Here is a 10,325-nt window from a genome sequence, read left to right as displayed (position 1 = left end):
TAATCACCGACACCGGAAATCGCGACCAGGTATTCCTCGCGACTCTCCTCGGTTTGTTTTCCAATTTACCTGGTCCGCTGCGAATCACTTCTTGCGTAAAAACTTACGAAACCTGCGAAGTGGAACTCTGGTGGCTAGTGGTGGCTACTGTTTCTTGCCGATATTTACCTTCCGCAAAACGTAGAAGCCAGTAAATGTGACCGATTCTGATCGGGAAATTCTATTGTCTGGAGCTTGGATATGTTAGGAGAGTTTCTCTGACTGCCGGATTAAACCTCTTTTAACCAATGACAGCATGCGTTATATCCGAACTTTATTATAATACTAGCTCAGAGTTAAAATCCAGCTATTTTTGCACGTTTTTTCCTTCGTAGTTGTTAACTGAGAAATGGTCGCTGCAAATGTGACCCGAACCTGGTGTCCAATCATTAGGTTCTCTTTTTGTTCGAACAAATACGATCCATTTTCGCCGCACACTTTCATCAGCTGGAAACTGGCGACAGATCGACGGATGTTATAAACATCACTACACAGCGCTTTCCTGGTTTTCGTTTTCTTCGCTTGAAATCCTGTAGTTTTCCGTTCATATTATAAATGTCAGTGCGGCTAAGAGTGGTACAGTTCTGGATAACTTGAGCATGAATATATATATATATATATATATTTTTTTTTTTAAAGTTCAGGACCGGGTTGTTCAAAGCTGGGTGAAGATAACCCAGGTTTAGTGTGAAATTTGATTTCAGATCTGAAAGCTTTAAAAAAAGTTTAGTCGAATTTCTTTTTGTGTAGAATATGACTATTTGATGCCCTAAAAAGCGCCTAGCGAATCCTCCTTGACCACTTTTTTGCGCAGTGAAAGTAGGATTTTGTTCGAGTGGTATTTGGCTTCTTTGTGGCATTTTGCTAGCGGCCAGAAGACATTCACGAAGCGAATGAACTGAAAAAAATTTACTGACTCTGTAAAGTCAGGCAAAACAGGATTTCAATTGAAAATCGATACTTGCATATTGAAAGCAAAAACCACTCAATTATTCGTACAAGCGCTTTAATGATTCTCCTATTCACACTTATGTCGTCCAAGAATGCTGTTCGACCCACGCTCGGCTTGTGCTCGCTAGAAAAACACAGTTATTTTTAGTTAAAACTGATGAGGTCACAAGACTTGGATTTTTTTCTTCTAGTTTTTTTTAGTTACCAGATCACTTCTCATTTCAAAGAATAATAATTGCTTGCACTAAAGTGGATCAGGAGTGGGGGACGTTTCATGATGCCTATTCCAAGACTAAAATGAATCTCATTAACTTAAATGCAACTCTCAACACGCACAACTATCTGTTTAAGAACATTTTCAAAGTCTTAGCCAAATTTATTTGTACATATGTATGTTACACTTCTGCTTCTTTTTTTTCTTTTTACATCAGTGGATCTAGGTGTAATAATAAGGCCTGGTACATAAAGATTGCTTTCTATATAAATATTTCACCTCAGCAGTGCAGCTTAGACTTTAAGAAATTTTTTATTCCAAACTTTAACCAAATGCATAATATAACTGATCACTTCTCAACAAAATGTCTTATCCTGTTTTAAATGTGTTCTGCCCACAGGTATATTATCTGAATGAGCACTGTCAAATAATGCGACATCTTATGTGATCAATTCGACTTTTCATATGATCAACTTTTTGTTATTTATATGGTCAATTGGACTTTTATATGGTCTATTAGTCTTATTAACTGAGTTGATAACGTAAATTGGCCACCATCAATAGTTTCAAAGCTGACGCTTCGAGCGTTAGCCCTTCGTCAGAGCGACTGGAGAAATTGTGGGTTGTGTGTGTGTTTGCCGTATTTACTCGATATAAACGCCGCTCTCGAGAGTTCATGGTTCTCGAGAAATATGGCGTGATGTTTACAGGTCAAACACACCTTAGCGAGGGAAATTTCCCTTTTAATCTGGAAAATACACTCAGCATTGTTCAATTTCCGTTGACGGCTAAAAGTAACTTTTTCGGAATACTTTCTAAAGGCCTCAGTTAACATATTGAATTAGACACAGGGTGCTTCGAACGCCTCTTTGTGCCTTTTTTCGCTCAGAAAACTGTCCTAAATGCGACTTCGTGAGTCATCCGCCACACACGCTTCGAATTGGAATTTGACCTGATAGGTCACACTTGTGTACACTTAGCAAATTAAAGTAAATATGGCGTATAGTAGTTCGAGTGAGAGCAGTTCGATATCGTAGTCTGATTATTTGGATTTTGAGGCCTCGATAGTAGGTGAAAATAATGATACACCTTATGAGACTGTTGGTTAAAAGTTTTAATGAATGATTCCTGCTCTAGAATGTTTGTGCATTGTCTCCATTGGCATTAAAGATGGCGTTTACAACTTGAAGGTTAGCGGAAATGAAAGTGTATTTTTCTCTTTTGTATGACGTTTGACGTATAAGAATGCCCAAAACTGTTAGGGAATGCTGATTAAAATACAAAAATCGTTATGGAATCTGATTAACGCGCAAATGATCGTTTTTGTCGCTGATGAATGTAACTTCACGCAATAGTTCGCCTTTTCACGCAAATGAGTGCATATTTTCTCATAATGAACAACAAAAGGTGTAGTTGATAAAAACTGTTCTTTGCCTATCTTGAAATTCAAGTTAGAGCGAGAAATATCATGATGGCAGACGCACAAACTGATTATCGTAGTGATTATTGGACGAACTGCAAGACTGCAACTCGAAATTTATCCGGAGACTGGTTGAGGTGTTATGACTTGTTGTTCTTACTACAAGGAAATTTTAAATTCTTACATGCTAAACGCCTATGCAGTAAAGAGTTCATTGTTCTCGAGAAATTTGGCGTGATGTTTTATAGGTCAAACACAACTTAGCAAGAAAAGCTTCTTTTTTAATCTGGACAATACACTCAGCATGGCTGTCCTGAACAATGCTCTTCAAAATTCCCTGACTTAGTCTTGACAGAAATAACAATTATAATCTTCATTCTTACATCTAGAACAGGTGTCCTTTTTTGAGTAGTTTAAATTAAGTTAACCTGATCTCTACTTTACATTAGAATAAAGATGTACGCTTTGAATCTATTTTCTGTTTGGATGCTAAGTCCCACCAATTGTAATAAAAACTTAAATATTTCCCTTTCGAGGCTCAAATCTTGTAACTCGTGATCATCAAAATGCGGAAACCGAGAAATCAAAGACTGTGACGCTATAAGAGGAATGTGCATTTTAGAACTTAAAGTCCTTCAAATAATTCATTTCAATAAGCTTGGTATAGCGTCAAAACGTAGTTTTTTTCAAATCCCAACTCCACTTTATCGATACAGAGTTTTCTTTCCCAGCAAACAGTTTGAATTAATTTCACCTCTGATATGATACTTTCACGGTATTTTGATTTTCATGTTTATGAAATATCAAAACTCTGTCAATTTGCCAAAGACATAATAATTACTGTTGTAGCTTCCTACAAGATATCATATATGAATGGGATTACGAACTTGCATGGCATGAATAAGAGGCGCGAAGAAACAAATTATTGCGTATTTGATGATAGCAGGAATTCAAACTGAATGCAAAAAAAGGTTGCATTTTCATCCATGCTAAAAGCGGCTTAAAACGTTTACATTCTCTGTTCCTAAGATGATGACTGTCAAACGTCAAATGCCAAACGTCAAATCTTGTTAGTGACAGCAGTGATCAGAAATTGATTGTTGTGCCAAGTCTAACAAAGTTTTAGAGTTTCTTAGACCTTCATAGATGTTGTCTGTTGTTGTTTTACTTCGTTAATAGTTGAAAAAAAACTAACTGTTATTTACCTACCTTAAAATTCAAGTAACAGCGAGAAATATAACTATGATAGCAGACGCACAAACTGATTATTGTAATGATTATTGGACGAACTGCAAGACTGCAACACGAAATTTACCCGGAGAGTGGTTGACGTGTTATGACTTGTTATTCATACCACACGGCAAATTTAAACGCTTAATATGCAAAATGCCTCTGCAATGAAGAGTTAATTGTTCTCAAGAAATGAGGCGTGTTGTTTTACAGATCTAACACACCTTAGCAAGGGAAATTTCTCTTTTAATCTGGACAATACACTCAGCATGGCCACCCATAACAATGCTCGTCAAAATTCCCTGACTCAGTCTTGACAGAAATAATTACAATGTTCAATCTTACACCTAGAAGAGGCGTGTTTTTTTAGTTGTCTAAATTAAGCACACTAAATTAACTTGGGACAAAGTGAAACTTCACCTCCTTCTTTATATTATAATAAAGATGTACGCTTTGAATCTGCTTCTGTTTGGATGCAAGTCCCAGCACTTTGTAATTATAACTAAAATATTTCCCTCTCGAGGTTCAAATGTTGTATCTCATTAAAATGCAGAAACCGAGAAATCGAAGACTGTGACGCCAGAAGATGAATGTGCACCTTAGAACTTATAGTCCTTCAAATAATTCACTTCATTGAGCTTAGTTTAGCGTCAAAACCTGGTTTTTTTCCAACCTCAACTCCCCTTTAATGATATAGAGTTTTCTTTGCCATCAAACAGTTTGAATTAATTTCACGTCTGATATGATACTTTCACGGTGTTTCGATTTTTGCATGTTTATGAAATTTCAAAACTCTTTCAACTTGCCAATGACATAATAATTTCTGTTGTAGCTTCCTACAAGATATTATAAATGAATGGGATTACGAACTTGCATGGCATGAACAAGAGGCACGAAGAAAGAAATTATTGCGTATTTGATGATAACAGGAAATTGAAGGCTACAAAAGTTGCAATTTCATTTATGCTAAAAGCGACTTAAAACATCTACATTCTCTGTTCCTAGGGTGATGACTGTCAAACTTCAAATGCCAAACGTCAAATATTGTTAGTGACAGCAGTGATCAGAAATTAACTGTTGTGCCAAGTCTAACAAGAGCGAGAAATATTATGATTGCAGACGCACAAAGTGATTACCTCAATGAATATTGGACGAGCTTCAAGACTGCGACTCAAAATTTATCCGGATACGTGTTGAGGTGTTATGACTTGTTATTCATACCACTCGGAAAATTAAACCCTTAATATGCAAAATGCCTCTGCAATGAAGAGTTAATTGTTCTCCAGAAATGTGGCTTGATGTTTACGGGTTAAACACACCTTAGCAAGGGAAATTTCCCTTTTAATCTGGACAATACACTCAGTATCGTTCAACTTCCGTTTTGAAATGAACATGACAACCCTACACAATGCTCTTCAAAGTTCCCTGACTTAGTCTTGACAGAAATGACAATAATACTTTCTTCAATCTTACACCTAGAACAGACATGTTTTTTGAGTTGTCTAAATTAAGTTGACTAAACTATCTTGAGACAAATTGAAGAGTCACCTCTACTTTGTATTAGGATAAAGATGTACGCTTTGAATCTTCTTTCTTTTGTTTATTTTTCCTTCTGGACAGAAAGTCTCTTATATTGTTGATGAACGCTCTCGTTTTTAGTAAACTGTTCTATTGCTCAACTGTATGGCCTAACACTTCTCAAGGCAAGGCAAAGAAACTCCAATTAGTACAGAATTTTGCTGTGCGTATCGTGTTAGGTCTTAGGAAATATGATCACATCTTAGAAGGCATAAGATCCCTTAACTGGCTTACTGTTAAGGATAGACTCCTTCTTAACGATGCTGTAATGGTATTTAAATGTCTTAATGATCTAGTCCCAAAATATCTGGCCAATACATTTGTACCTCGTTCTCATATTCACACTAGGACTACGCGATCATGCAATCTTTTACACATCCCTCGTTGTCGTCCACTTTCATTCATATGGCGTGGATGCAAACTTTGGAACTGTTTTTCTAATGATTTGAAAGCTGCGGACAGTATAAATTTCTTCAGGCGTCGTTTAGCGCAGAAGCTATTAAGCGGTGAACATTTGTGTTGAGTATAACTTCATTTTTTAACTATATTCCTAGGTCTTTTGTAATTGATTCTAAATATAAAATGTCTTATTTACCTGTTATTCCTTCTCCTTTTTAACTTATATGTATTTTAAAAGTTGTAGTTAGACACTGCAACCGAAAAGCCCAAGTTGGGAGTTAATATAAACGTATGTATGTATTTGAATGCCAAGTGCCAGCACTTTGTAATTAAAACTAAAATATTTCCTTCTCGAGATTCAAATGTTGTATCTCATTAAAATGCAAAAGCCGAGAATCGAAGACTGTGACGTTATAGGATGAATGTGCATCTTAGAACCTAAAGTCCTTCAGAAAATTCACTTCAATAAGCTTGGTATAGCGTCAAAACCTATTTTTTCCAAACCTCACCTCCGCTTCATTGACACAAAATTTTCTTTGCTAGCAAACATTTTGATTTAATTTCACGTCTGATATGATACTTTCACGGTATTTTGATTTACATGTTTATGAAATTTCAAAACTCTTTCAAGTTGCCAAAGACTTAATATTTTCTGTCGCAAATTCCTACAAGATATTCTAAATGAATGGGATTACGAACTTGCATGGCATGAACAAGAAGCTCGAAGAAACAAATTATTGCGCATTTGATGATAACGGGAAATTGAAGGCTACAAAAGATTGCATTTTCATTCATGCTAAAAGCGGATTAAAACTTTTAAATTCTCTGTACGTGAGATGATGACTGTAAAACTTCAAATGCCAAACGTCAAAGCTTGTTACTGACAGCAGCGATCAGAAATCGAGTGTTGTGCCAAGTCTAATAAAGTTTAGAGTTTCTTAGACCTTCATCGATATTGTCTGTTGTTGTTTTATTTCGTAATAGTTGAAAAAAAACTGTCACTTACCTATCTTGAAATTCAAGTTAGGGCGGGAAGTGTCATGATGGCAGGCGCACAAACTGATTATCTTTTTGATTAGTGGACGAACTGCAGGACTGCAACTCGAATTTCTCTGGGGACTGGTTGAGGTGTTATGACTTGTTATTCGTAGCACACGGAAATTTTAAACCTTTGATATGCTAAATGCCTATGCAATGAAAAGTTTATTGTTTTCGAGAAATGTGGCGTGATGTTCACAGGTCAATCACACCTTGGCAAGGGAAATTTCCCTTTTAATCTGGACAATGCACTTAATATTAAAGAAAGTGAAATATGGTCATCGCAGTAAATTTTCCAATTTAAGCAATTGGAAAGAAGAAGCCTGAAAAAAATCAGGGCTTCAACGGGATTCGAACCCGTGACCTCCGCGATACCGGTGCGATGCTCTACCAACTGAGCTATGATGCCACACATTGGGAGCGAGGTCAATTTATTGAGTTCATATCTTCCCGTGCAGTGAAATGATGTGGAGTTTATATGAAATAATTCATATTTGTACTGCGGTTGTAGATGAAAGTGAAATGTGATCATCGCAGTAAATTTTCCAATTTAAGCAATTGGAAAGAAGAAGCCTGAAAAAAAAAAAAATCAGGGCTTCAACGGGATTCGAACCCGTGACCTCCGCGATACCGGTGCGATGTTCTACCAACTGAGCTATGAAGCCACACATTGTGAGCGAGGTCAATTTATTGAGTTCATATCTTCCCGTGCAGTGAAATGATGTGGAGTTTATATGAAATAATTCATATTTGTACTGCGGTTGTAGATGAAAGTGAAATGTGATCATCGCAGTAAATTTTCCAATTTAAGCAATTGGAAAGAAGAAGCCTGAAAAAAAAAATCAGGGCTTCTACTTCTCTAAAAAAATCAAATATGAATTATTTCATATAAATTCCACATCATTTCACTGCACGGGAAGATATGAACTCAATAAATTGACCTCGCTCCCAATGTGTGGCTTCATAGCTCAGTTGGTAGAGCATCGCACCGGTATCGCGGAGGTCACGGGTTCGAATCCCGTTGAAGCCCTGATTTTTTTTTTTTTCAGGCTTCTTCTTTCCAATTGCTTAAATTGGAAAATTTACTGCGATGATCACATTTCACTTTCATCTACAACCGCAGTACAAATATGAATTATTTCATATAAACTCCACATCATTTCACTGCACGGGAAGATATGAAATCAATAAATTGACCTCGTTCCCAATGTGTGGCTTCATAGCTCAGTTGGTAGAGCATCGCACCGGTATCGCGGAGGTCACGGGTTCGAATCCCGTTGAAGCCCTGATTTTTTTTTTTCAGGCTTCTTCTTTCCAATTGCTTAAATTGGAAAATTTACTGCGATGATCACATTTCACTTTCATCTACAACCGCAGTACAAATATGAATTATTTCATATAAACTCCACAGCACTTAATATTGTTCCACTTCCGTTTTGAAATAAACGTGGCCACTCTGAACAATACTCCTCAAACTTCCCTAAGCTAGTCATCGACAGAAATAACAATTGCTTTCTTCACTCTTACTTCCAGAACAGGCGTGTTTTTTAAGTTGTCAAACCTCAACTCCACTACAAAGTTTTCTTTGCCAGCAAACGGTTTGTATTAATTTCACGTCTGATGTGACACTTTCACCGCATTTTGATTTACATGTTTATGAAATTTCAAAAATCTTTCAAGTTTCTAAAAGACTCAAGAGAGGGTGTCAGAATCCATCGCACAAATTTGAAATATTTTGCCAAGTCGCCCAAAATTTGATTTCATTCCTACTCTCATATATTGTAGCCAATATGTCCTAATAATTATGATGTAGTTTTTTTGTGAAAATATATTTTAGTTTTCGAGAAATTATTTTTTTCGTTCGACCGCTCAAATATGCAAAATTTCAACTTGACAGTACCCGCTTTTAACTGCTTCGCTGCCACTGAAACAACGATTAGTGACCACAAAAGGTATATATTCTAATATTTTGAATTCAACGTAAAAAAATCCCTATACAAGGTAAATATGCATTTGTGTCAGTATAAATTATTGCGTGACTAGCTTATGATGTAAATGGGGGAGGGGAAAACACAACGCAAAACCTGGGCTCCTGTCAAAAAGTAATACCCAGGCGTAATATAATAGTCGAAACAGCTTTTAAAATCATAAATAAACAAGGTAAGAGTGTTATGCTAGAGTTTTTTTTTTTTAACAAATTGTAGTGATTTATGCCTGTAAACGGTGGCGACAAGTAGGCACATCATGTATATTTCATAGTCGCTAACAATTAAATTTTGCCGGACTTTGAGTTCGTCACAAAATAGAACATTACAAACACACGAGGAAATTTTTATAGTAACTTTATAACCATCCTTTTGTGTTTTAAAAGCTTGAAGCTCAGTAAATTCTGTCATATCGGTCATTGTTAAAACTAAATAGAGAAATATGTGGGACAAGCTTCCCAAAGCTAAACATAAAGTAATCTCTTATACATGAATAACGTAGCAGCTTGGTAACAGATACTAGTCTGTGACCTAAGTCGAATTTGTACGTGCCCTGAAGACACAATGGCCTGCCTTGGCTGGAAACTCTTTTACCTCACTTAGATAACGGCTGTCTTACATCTGACAATAATAAAGTTCTCTGAAACTACGACTTGGCTCCCTTTGCTAAGTTGATCTGTCAACTTCTGTCAACATTAATAGTTACGTGGTCGCTGTGAAAATATGTCTCCATATTAAAGATGAAGGATCTCCTCTATTCTGAAGAAACCAACATAAGCCAGAATAAAAACACACATTTCGTAATTCAGGTAAATTATCAAGGTTGGATTTCTCAACCAGCTTCCTTATCATGTGTGGAGAAACTGGCTCTTTCTTTTTATGAACTCGAGTTCCGATTTTTCTCTTAGCCGCTCTGCTAACTGCGGGGATAATTGGGCTGTATGTAGGGGATGTCAACCCGCCAAATGGTGTGCCCACTGTTTGGAGAGTCAACTGCTGAGTGGGAATAGGTGGTATCGAGTAAATGCTATAAATATAAAGCTACATGCTCTGAATTTGCAAGAAACGCACATATCTCCATCTTGGAGCTGGCAAACTCCTTCCACCTAAGAAAAGCTCTCCTGTAGGCTTCGGTGGTACCTGGTGCTCTCGACGCAGTGACCGCTGACTCTAGTCTAGACACAAGACTTCTCAGTGACAGGTAACCCAACTCGTCTCTTTATATTAAAATATAGATGTACGCTTTGAATCTGCTTTCTTTTGGGATGCAAAGTCCCAGCACTTTGTAATTAAAACTGAAATATCCCCTTTAGAGGTTCAAATGTTGTGTCTCACTAAAATGCGGAAACCGAGAAATCAAAGACTGACGCCATAAGATGAATGTGTATCTTAGATCTTAAAGTCCGTCAAAAATTCACTTCAATAAGCTTTGTATAGCGTCAAAACCTTTTTTTTCCCAAACCCTCAACTC

Source organism: Pocillopora damicornis, chromosome 11 (assembly GCF_964200805.1).
Source record: "Pocillopora damicornis chromosome 11, jaPocDami1.2, whole genome shotgun sequence".
In the NCBI taxonomy this organism is placed as follows: domain Eukaryota; kingdom Metazoa; phylum Cnidaria; class Anthozoa; order Scleractinia; family Pocilloporidae; genus Pocillopora; species Pocillopora damicornis.
Note: the sequence above shows the minus strand (reverse complement) of the source record.